The 11,300-nt window shown below is 45.7% G+C and overlaps 2 non-coding genes across 2 annotated transcripts; one reads left to right on the top strand and one right to left on the bottom strand.

The window, feature by feature from the left end:
* Positions 1–1,090: 1,090 nt before the first annotated feature.
* TRNAL-CAG (transfer RNA leucine (anticodon CAG)) lies at positions 1,091–1,173 on the bottom strand. Its single transcript has one exon. It is a non-coding gene; the product is annotated as a tRNA-Leu (tRNA).
* Positions 1,174–2,921: 1,748 nt separating this feature from the next.
* LOC112440187 (U6 spliceosomal RNA) lies at positions 2,922–3,024 on the top strand. The gene has a single exon (XR_003028375.1). It is a non-coding gene; the product is annotated as a U6 spliceosomal RNA (small nuclear RNA).
* Positions 3,025–11,300: the final 8,276 nt, after the last annotated feature.

Here is an 11,300-nt window from a genome sequence, read left to right as displayed (position 1 = left end):
GTCTCTTCCGACAGCAAGGTCTGGTAGTACGGAGACCAACCGCCCGATCGCCGCTAACCGTTCCACCCGTCGTCGTTCGGGACTTCGCTCACCTCCCAGGCCCGTTAAGGCCTTTGTCCGTTGTCGTTAGGACTAGGTAGGTCTCGCCCAATGGCGACAGAGTGGTCACCCGGGACCCAGATCTGGCGGCTCCGTGGCCTGAAGAGGCGGCCGAGCCTGCCTGCGTCCCTAGGCCGCCTTCCCGGGCCCTCCATGCCCTAACGCCCTCCGCCGCGCGGCGTTCGAGCGGCCGCCATGCTTCCCGGCACGCTACTCCCGCCGCCACCCAAAGGCGCTGCGTCCAGGCTGCTCGGCGGGGGTTTCGTCCAGGCCCGGCAGCCTTGGGCCGGGAGACCCGACGGCCGGCAGGGTCCGGACTGGGAGAGGCCGCCGCCGCCATCAGTCACCGAGGTAGGGTAGGGAAGAGAGGTTCGCTACCGCTTCAAGGCCTGGGCCCAGCCAGTGGGCAGCCACAGCAGAGGCCTCCGGTATCTGCAGGGCAGAGGGCGCGGCCTGTCCCGGGGCGCCCCCTAGCTCACCCGCCGACCCGGGGCCGGAGGGCCTGGAGGGCCCTGGAGGAGCGGCCCGCGCTCTGCGTCTCTCCGCGTTCTCTGCCAGACCGGAACTCTTGCAGTGATTTCTTACGGGGAGTAAGGATGAGGTGGGGAATGAGACTGAAGAAATGGAATTAAAAAGATAACTATAACTAAATAAAGAGGAGCCCTGCAGTAATGTAATGAGCCATGAACTGAAGAATAATATTCATTCAACTCTGCCTGTGAAGGAGGGAGAGGGAAAGACAACTAGAGACAGAGGAGAAACGGAAAAAGGAGGTGAGATTTCAAAACACCGGTAGGTTCTGAAATTATTTTCGGAGTACAGAGTACTTTTTGCTGTCCTTGGAGTGGCTAATAAAAACAAAGAGTGCTTTTATTCCGGAACTCGGAAAATTTATTTTTTAAAAAGAGAGAAGACCGTGTCACAAAGAGCAGGTAGGAAAACGTAGCGTAAACTTAAACTCGATTTGTGTCTAAATACTAAAAGTAGCCACTGTCAGGAGTGGGATTCGAACCCACGCCTCCAGGGGAGACTGCGACCTGAACGCAGCGCCTTAGACCGCTCGGCCATCCTGACCCACTTATGCTAGGTTGTGCTCAGGACTCACTTCTGTCTCTTTTCTAAACGCTATTAGTTCCCCATCCACCGGCCGCCCCCCTACCCCATGTCCCCACCCCCGCCCACCCCCTTGTTGTTCTTTTTCTCAAGATATGGGCATTCCTGGGTTAAAAGGTAAGCCGCCACTCCGCGAACTGCCTCGGACGGCGATGCATAGGACCGGTTGTCCGGGCCACAGAGCGGCGTCTCCCGAGTGAACGCCGAGTCACTCCCAGGCTGCGCGGGGAGGGCTGCGGCGGGTGGGGCGGCAGGCGAGGGAGGGCGGGTCGGGGTAGGGGGAGCGGGACGGGGGCGGGGGCGTGGGAGGGGCGGGGCGGGGCAGGGCGGGGCGGGGGCGGGGCGGGCGTGAGCCAGCCCAGGGCCGAGTGACTAAGGCGGAAGACGGCGATGGCGCTCTGCTCTCAACTGAATTCTAGTTAAAATAATGGCAATCCTGTTGAACTCAACATTACTAGAATACTTGGCTTAAATTTACACTTAACTCCCAGGAAGTTTTAGGCTTGCTCCAGTTTTTGCTGGAACAAGGTGCTCGCTAATCCTTCTCCTTTGCGTTGTGCTGCAAATCTCCCAGCACGTGGTTACCCTTGGCAGGGCCGGTGGAGGGGACAGGAGCGTGGGAAGACTGGCTTGTCTTGCCTCTCGGTCGGAGTTTATGGAGGATTTGTGCACTTTTCGGTGTGGATGTTATACTGTAATAAAAACTTTAAAAAGCAAAAGCAAAAACAACAACAACAAAAATGGGGAGTAGCTTATGTATTTTACTAAACCTGGCGCAGCGGCTACTTGATAGAAGGCCTCGAGCACAACAACTTTTCTAAACATAAACAAAGGTCAGAGGTGACCTACTTCAAATTTTGTTAGCAAGCGTTAGCAGTCAGGATGCCATGGTCGGAATATCACTGACTGGAAGTCAGGGGACCTGAGTACGAATTTCAGACAGAACTAGAACTGGTCACTACCTGGAGAATCTTAGATAAGTCATTTTGCTTCTGTGGACATTAGAAACAGCTTTCTTAGACACCTATAATACTTTCATCGTGGGTTCAATTGATAGAATACAATGTTTAATCCCTTAAATTAAGCATTAAATCCCCATCTCCAGGGAATGAATTAGAGGCAAATTCTGTTCTTCTCAGGCCTACCGATTCAGAAGTTTTGCTATGTCCAACATGGTGACTATAGTTAATAACAACGTTATTGAATACTTGAAAATTGCTGAGAGTAGATTTTAAATGTTCTTGCCACAAAAAGAAAAAGATAAGTATGTGATGTAATGGATATGTTAATTAGCTTGATTTAGCCTTCCCACAATGTACACATAGAACAAAACATCATTTTGTACATCATAAATATATATATCTTTATTTGTTGATTTTAAAAATACAAATAAGTAAATTAAAAAGTTATGAGGATAGAGTCCCACAGTAAGTGTTTAATAAGTCCTCTGCAAGGCCTCTAAAATTCAGTCACCTCTGCACTTTTCACAGGGTAGTGGTGGATACCAACTTTGGAGACAAGAGAGGAGAGAGGCAATTCATCCAACATACAGGAAATATTTATTGGGTACCTACTATGTGCCAGGCAGCATTCTAGGTGCTGGTGATCCAACAGTAAACAAACAGACAGAATAAGCTCCACCATCGAAGGGCTTACACTATAATGGGGCAGTGAGCCCAAGAAACATGAAATAAAATGGACAGAGCTGTGTTCCCTTCGGCAAGAACTTACACTAAAATTGGAGCAATGCAGAGAAGATTAGCATGGCCTTTGCACAAGGATAACAGGCAAATTTGTGAAGCATTCCTTTTTGAGACGAAGTCTCGCTCTTGTTGCCCAGGCTGGAGTGCAATGGCGCGATCTCGGCTCACTGCAACCTCCTCCTCCCGGGTTTAAGCGATTCTCCTGCCTCAGCCTCCCTAAGAGCTGGGATTACAGGCGCCTGCCACCATGCCCGGCTAATTTTTGTATTTTTAGTAGAGACGGGGTTTCACTGTGTTGGTCAGGCTGGTCTCGAACTCCTGACCTCAGGCGATCCACTCATCTCAGTCTCCCAAAGTGCTGGTATGACAGGCATGAGCCCCTGAGCCCGACCGAAGCATTCTATTTTTTTAAAAAAAGAATAAAAAATTTAAAAAAATAATAAAATGGAGAGAAGCTGAGACCTCTAATAAAGTAGTTATTTTAACTCCAGTCTCTAGGCCTCATGAGAAATCCCAGCTTAGTTCCCCAGTGAAAAATAGAATTGCCCTCTAAAGAAAGAGAAGTGGGGGAGGAAAAGCCCAATTTAGAAACAATACATGTATGTATTTTTTGAGACGGGATCTGGCTCTGTTGCCCGCGCTAGAGAGTAGCAGCATGATCCTGGCTCACTGTAGCCTCGAACTCCCAGGAGGAGTACAGGAGCAAGGATTACAGTAGCTAGGACTACAGGCACACACCAGCTGGCCTGGCTGTTTTTTATTGTTTTGTTATTATGTTGCCCTGGCTAGATAGTTTTATAAAAGGTTGAAAATGCCCAGGTGCAGTGGCTCACACCTGTAATCCCACCATTTTGGGAGGCCGAGGCGGGTGGATCACGTGAAGTCAAGAGTTCGAGACCAGCCTAGCCAGCATGGTGAAAACCCATCTCAAATAAAATTAAAAAAAAAAAAAAAATTAGCCAGGCATGGTGGCACACGCTTGTAATCCCAGCTACTTGGAAGGCTGAGGTAGGAGAATCGCTTGAACCCAGGAGGCGGAGGTTGCAGTGAGCTGAGATCGTGCCATTGCACTCCAGCCTGGGCAACAAGAGCAAAATTCCGTCTCAAATAAATAAATGGTTAAAAATATAGAAAGCAAAACGAAGGCCAGACGTGGTGGCTTCACGCCTGTAATCCCAGCACTTTGGGAGGCCAAGGCGGGCGGATCACCTGATGTCAGGAGTTCAAGACTAGCCTGGCCAACATGGGGGGTTTCAACCCCATCTCTACTAAAAATACAAAAATAGCCAGGCATGGTGATGCATACCTGTAATCCCAGCTACTCGGGAGGCTGAGGCCGGAGAATCGCTTCATCCTGGAAGGTGGAGGTTGCAGTGAGCCGAGACTGCCATTGCACTCCAGCCTGGGCAACAAGAACGAAACTTCCCCCCACCCTCCCACTCCCCGCACCCCCCCCCCACTCCCCTACCCCCCACCTCCCCACCCCCGCTCCGGCTGGCTTTGCCTAGGCTCATTTATGCCCACCATTCAGCCAAGATGCTAAGCCTCTCTCTTCATAAAGTCTTTCGTTCCCAAGGAGGCTAGACGTGATGGGAAAGCAGTTCCCCGAGGTCTTGCCCCAGTGCCATGTTCTTATCCAACTTCTGCTTGCCTCACATTGGCCAAAGCAAGTCACAGGGCCCAAACTAAAGGCAGTGTAGGGAGAGGGTACTGCAAGAGTGGGGCCCAGGGAGGAAAGGTTTATTGGGTGTATTTGTACAACCATCTACCACAGTAATCTTAAAGAATAGTGAGAAGAAACAAAATTAAGAATTGAAAAACTAAGTTGTAAGACACAAAATTGAAAATCAGGTGAAAGATAAGAAGAGGATAGAGAGTGGGTGTTCATACAAATTTCTTGAGGTAAGCTGTTTTCTGATGAAGCGTGGGGTTTACTCAGCCAGAGGGCATAAGGGCTCAGGGCTCTCAAATAAGATGAAATACAGGATGCATAGTTAAATTAGAATTTCAGCTAAACAATGAATGACTTTTTAGTTTAAGTATGTCCAACATTAAAATACATTACTTTCTGACTCCCAAAGAGGCTGAGTCAATAAAAGCCTACTTGGGAGGTAGGGTTTGGTCTGTCCACACGTGTGTTTGAAAAACAGCCAGCAGCCATCTCTTTCATGTAGTTTAACCATACTTTCCCTGACCTCCAGGTCAGTTTCAAACTTCCTTGAACTTTGCGCACACTCATAACTTAATCTGTTGGTTGATATTTATTGAGCAACTAATATGTGCCAGGTACTTTATTTACAAACAAAGGAAATCTCTGCTTTTGTGGATTCTTGCCTCTGTGATGAAGAAAGACTATTAAAAAAACAAATATGCTTATAGTTTCAAGTATTAATAAGTACTTTCAAGAAAAATAGTAATTGTGCAGGAGTTTTCCCAAAAGAAAAGTAGTGCAGGGTGACGAGTCAGAAAGTAGAAAAGTGTGTGTGTGTGTGTGGGGGGGGGGATGCTTTTTTACAGAGGGTGGTTAGAGATATCATTTGACCAGAAACCTGAATGAAATGGGGGGCGAGACAAACATATCCAGGGGACACACAGAGGGCACGGCAAGGGCAAAGAACTTGGGGAGAGAATGAAGGAGCAACAAAAGGCTTCTGTGTCTGAAGAGGAGGAATAAGGGAACGAAAGAGATGAAATTGCAGAGATAGCCAAGGACCAGATGGTGTTAGTAGGGCCTGAGTTTAATCCTGAGGCTGCATTGGGAAGCCATTGGAGAATTTTGATAACATAATCTGATTTGTCTTTGAAAACAGTACTCTGGGCGGGGCACAGTGGCTCATGCCTGTAATCCCAGCACTTCGGAAGGCTGAGGAGGGCAGATCGCTTGAGCTCAGGAGTTCGAGACCATCCTGGGCAACATAGGGAGATCCTGTCTCTAAAAAAAAAAAAAAAAAAAAAAAAAAAATTAGCCAGCCTGGGCGACAGAGTGAGACTCTATTTCTTTCTTTCTTTTTCTTTTTCATTCTTTTTTTTTTTTTTTTTTTTTTTGAGACGGACTCTTGCTCTGTCGCCAGGCTGGAGTGCAGTGGCATGATCTCGGCTCACTCCAACCTCTGCCTCCCTGGTTCAAGCGATTCTCCTGCCTCAGCCTTCAGAGTAGCTGGGACTACAGGCGCACACCACCATGCCCAGCTAATTTTTGTATTTTTTGTAGAGATGTGGTTCACCATATTGGGCAGGATGGTCTCAATCTCTTGACCTCATGATCCACCTGCCTTGGCCTCCCAAAGTGCTGGGATTTCAGGTGTAAGCCACCACGCCTGGCTGTGAGACTCTATTTCAAAACCAAACCAAACCAGACCAGACCAGACGAAACCAAACCAAACCAAACCAAACCAAGCAAAACAATACTCTGGTCTTTGTGGGTAGCTGACCATAGAGGCAAGGGTAGAAGCAGGTGCTATATAAAAAATCCAGGTAAGAAGTGATGATGGCTTAGGGAGCTAGTGGTAAAGAAGGAAAGAAGTGCTCATGTCCAGGATATGTTTTGAAGGCAGAGCTGACAGGACTTACTAGGCGTTTGGAGGTGGAAAATGAGATAAAAAGAGGAATTAGTGCTTATGCCTATATTTTTGGCTCGAGAAAATGGATCACAGAGTCATTAATGGAGTGGAAAAGATTAAGTAAGGTGTAAATTGGTCAGAGGGAATCTAGAGTTGTACTTTGGTCCCCTTAAATTTGAGGTACCTATTATTTGTCACAGAGAAGATGTTCAGGAGTAGAATAAGTAAGGCCATTCTGGAAACCATGTTGGGGCCAGAGTCATCGATTCAGGAGTAATGAGCCGATAGGTGAGAGTTAATGCTGCAGACGGAGAGAAAAATTAAGTCTTCAGCAGGCTCTTGAAAGGATTAAAAGGCTTTAAACAACAATAAACTAGTCAACCAGAACTACAATTCAACAACTACAACAATGTAACAGTGTCTCACTGTGGTTATTACAATCCAAAGCCACTGTCCTGGCACTTGATTATCTTCCACTGCTATTTTGCTGTTTGAATGGAACTGGTGGCTGCCTTCACCTCTCTCTCTTAGAAGAACATGAGGCCAAATTATTGTACAATCCAGTACAAGGTCTTTCTGTGGCAGTAGCTTGATGTTACGTTAACTTTCTTACCTTCTACTTGTTCTAACTTGTATACTGCTTTGTAAACTAACACAAGATTTGCTCAGCTTATAGGATTGTTTGAAAGTCATTTTCTGGACAATGTACTTTGTACCTAACCAACAGCATGGACCGTGGAGTCAGATGGCCTGGAGTCAAATCTCATCTCTGCTTACTCTCTAGCAGGTGATAGAAGCCATTTTATCTCTCTGCTCTTCAGACTCTTTATTTGTAAAATGGAGACTGCACTGATGCCTACCTACCTCCTAGGGGTCTGAAAAATGGCAGGAATTACAGCACACAAAATACAGGACCTGACGCATAATAAGTACTTCGTTACCGTTAATACTATGAGTATGCATATTCAGTCGCTACATAAATGCATTTTGCATGATGATCAAAATTTGGAGATATTTCTTGTTCTTTCTTTTTTTTTTTCTTGAGACGGAGTCTCGCTCTGTCACCCAGGCTGGAGTGCAATGGGGCAATCTTGGCTACTGCTACCGCTGCCTCCCAGGTTCAAGCAATTCTCCTACCTCAGCCTCCCGAGTAGCTGGCGCCACAGGCATGGGCCACCACACTCGGCTAATTTTTGTATTTTTAGTAGAGACGGAGTTTTGCCATGTTGGCCAGGCTGGTCTCAAACTCCTGACCTGAGGTGATCCACCGTCTCAGCCTCCCAAAGTGCTGGGATTACAGGCATGAGCCACCGCACCCAGCGAGATATTCCTCTAGAAAGACTCTTGTTACTTCAACTAAGATCTTTAATCCCAAGTAGATGCATAATATTTTGAAGCATACATCTAGTCTGTTCTCAAACATTAAAGTGCACATGAATCACCATGTTGTTAAATGCAGTTTCTGATTCAGGAGTTCTCAGTGGGATCTAAGGTTCTGTGGTTCTAACAAGACAGTCCAGAATCAGCATGAGTAGCAATGCTTTAAAGTATGCATGGAATCCCTATGCAGTGCTCTCCTCCATGGTCAGCCAGTCTTCTATGATGGATGATTGTTGCTCATCTGACCTTTTCTTGGAAGCTATTGGCACCACATATATATATTATATATATATAAAATATATAATATATATATGTGCACATATATTATATATATGTGTGTATATATATGTGTGTGTGTGTGTGCATACATATATATATATGTATTTTAAATGAAAGGATAAACCCAAATATTGGCATTGGTCATATTTGAGTGATGAGATTTGGGACCATTTTTACTTTGTAAAATATACTTTCATGTATTTTTAGGAAAATAAGTTATTTCCATTTTAAAATAATACAATGAGCACAAGAGTAAATGTGTATGTAGTTGGGAGTGGGCTGTCAGGGACTATTGCAAGAGGGGGATTTGAGGAAATATGAGTGCTGTCTGGAGGCAGAAGAGACATGACTCAAGATGTGTGGAGGAATGGCATGGAAGAGCTGCTATTGATTAGGAAAGAGGGAAGTTGTTCAGTTATTTTTCTCACAATCTGAATGTCTGGGCTTAGTTACCTCATAGTCTCTGTTAAATAGAGGCAGGCTCCCAGAAACATGTGACTACCAGAGCTGGCATTTGGCAGTGTGAAATGAAGTCAGCTATTATTATTTTAGGGGTAAGTGCATTTTTAGTATGATTTTTAGTTGTAGGGTGGAAAGGTATTTGTTTCTAGATTAAAAATAAAAACAGACATTAACAAATACTTCAGTTAGTTTCAGTGCTTTTGAACTCATAGTGTCACCTACTTTGCCTGGGTAACTCAGACAGGCTTTGGTAAAGCATTGGCAATGCAACATTTCTTGTCTTTTAGAAGATTTGGAAATAAGGCCAGACATACTGAGACTGATAATTTCCTTATCTCTGGGGCACAATTCTTATAGCTGGTGCCACCAGGACAGGGAGCCAGAGGCAGGTTCTTAGCTCTATCACATAAATTATTTTATTTATTTATTTATTTATTTATTTTTGAGGCAGTGTCTGGTTCTGTCGCCCAGGCTGGAGTGCAGTGGCATGATGTTGGCTCACTGCGACCTCTGCCTCCCAGGCTCAAGCCATCCCCCAACCTCAGCCTCCCGAATAGATGGGACTACAGACGTGTGCCACCACGCCTGGCTAATTTTTATATTTTTAGTATAGACAGGGTTTTGCCATGTTGACCAGGCTGGTCTCAGAACTCCTGGCCTCAAGCAATCCGCCCGCCTTGGCCTCCCCAAAGTGCTGGGATTATAGGCGTGAGCCACCGCGCCTGGCCCACGTAAATTCTTTCTAAGGGGTGTGTGGGGCTGGAGCTGGAGGGAAAAAGGAAGGACATTGTATCTCCTAAGAATCTACCACAAGCTCACTACTGTGCCCAGTGACCATTTTCCTGGAAGGTCATGGGGAAAAAGGAAAGAGGAGTCATAGAGCTGATTATAATCTGTGACTGTTCTTTTTCCCTACTCTCAGAGGGGGATTTCTGTGGCAGTCCATCTATTCTGGGTGAGGTTTAGAGATACATTTTAAGATATACATTCCACATTAAATCAGTAAAGCAACTGCCTGAGGTTCTTAAATATTTATTATTTTTAATAGAATGATTATGAATTGGTTTTATTTTTACTTTGGCATGAGATCTATTCAGAATGGGGGTAAGGAAGGTGTTGAGGTAAAGGCTTGTATCTAAATACACACTTGAATGTAATGCATAACCCCAAGCGAATTCCCATTTGACCCCCTTTTCTCTCCCCTCAGCTCCAGAAACAAGCCCATTTTCCTCTTTCTGGCTGATACCATCCATTCTTCAACTTGAGAGTCCTCTTCTCTGTGGCCCACACTAGAATGCAATGCAGGCTCACAGCTTCTCCACTGCCTACTTGCCCCTAAAACAAATAGAATGCTTTGGAGGATTTTAATATTGCAGAAATAGATGCTGGATTTAAGCAAGTAAGTGCAGGGAGGATTATAATGTATTCTGAAAGTATTAGAGTGGTATTTACTTTCATAATACACATCATAATGTATTATAAATAGATCGAGCAATTTCTTTTAGCTCCTTTTTTTAGTCTTCTCTTTCCTCTTCTCGGAATCCCAGTTTCGTTCAAACATCCCTTTTAAATCCGGGGACTGATGCTACTAAGCCTCCTCCTTCCTTCAATAGACTTTACTCTTGATTTTATCCAACTTATCCTGCAAATACATGTTTACTGATTTATTATAAAGGATATTACAAAGTATACAGATGAAAAGACAGATGGAAAATATGTACAGGGCAAGATGTGTGGGAAGGGGCATGCAGCTCCGAAGCTTTCTCTGTGCACACACTGCCCTCCAGAAACCTCCGTGTGTTCAGCTATCCAAAAGGCCAGAGTGCCAATGGCTACCTACCCTCTGCCCCTGTTTGGGTGGTGACTTCATTTCTACTACTGTAAAGGTAACCTGGTCAATGGTATAGGTAAGTGAAGCCAACTCTTTAACAGTACTTTTGCAAGAGGAGGAAATATTTGGGAAATCTTTAATGTTAAGGCCTTGTAATTAAAAGAAAAAAAATGGGGTGGGTGATCTTTGGATATTATTTGATATAGTTTGGATCTGAGTCCCCACCCAAATCCCATGTTCAATTGTAATCCCTAATGTTGGAGGTGCAGCCTGTTGGGAGGTAATTAGATCATGGGGGTGGTTTCTCATGAGTGGTTTAGCACCATCCCCTCAGTGCTATTTTTTTTGGAGACAGAGTCTCTCTCTGTCGCCTAGGCTGGAGTGAAGTGAGTGGCATGATCTCGGCTCACTGCAACCTCTGCCTCCCAGGTTCAAGCAATTCTCCTGCCTCAGCCTCCCAAGTAGCTGGGACTACAGGCATGTGCCACCAAGCCCGGCTAATTTTTTTGGTATTTTTATTAGAGACGGGGTTTCACCATGTTAGCCTGGTCTTGAACTCCTGACCTCAGGTGATCTGCCTGCCTCGGCCTCCTAAAGTGCTGGGATTACAGGCGTGAGCCACAATGCCCGGCCAGTGCTATTTTTGTGATAGTGAATGAGTGACTAATTATGAGATCTGATTGTTTAAGAGTGTGTAGCACATCCCCCGCTCCCCCCTCTCTCCTCCCCTGTCCCTGCTGCTGTCTTCCTTCTGCCATGGCCATGTAAGATGTGCCTGCTTCCCCTTCGCCTTCTGCCATGATTGTAAATTTTCTGAGGCCTCCCCAGAAGCTGAGCAGAAGCTGTCATGCCTACAGAACTATGAACCAATTA

The sequence above is a fragment of the Pan paniscus genome, chromosome 5 (assembly GCF_029289425.2).
Source record: "Pan paniscus chromosome 5, NHGRI_mPanPan1-v2.0_pri, whole genome shotgun sequence".
Lineage (NCBI taxonomy): Eukaryota > Metazoa > Chordata > Mammalia > Primates > Hominidae > Pan > Pan paniscus.
The sequence above is the reverse complement of the archived record's forward strand: the minus strand, read 5'-3'. Positions and strand labels throughout refer to the sequence as shown.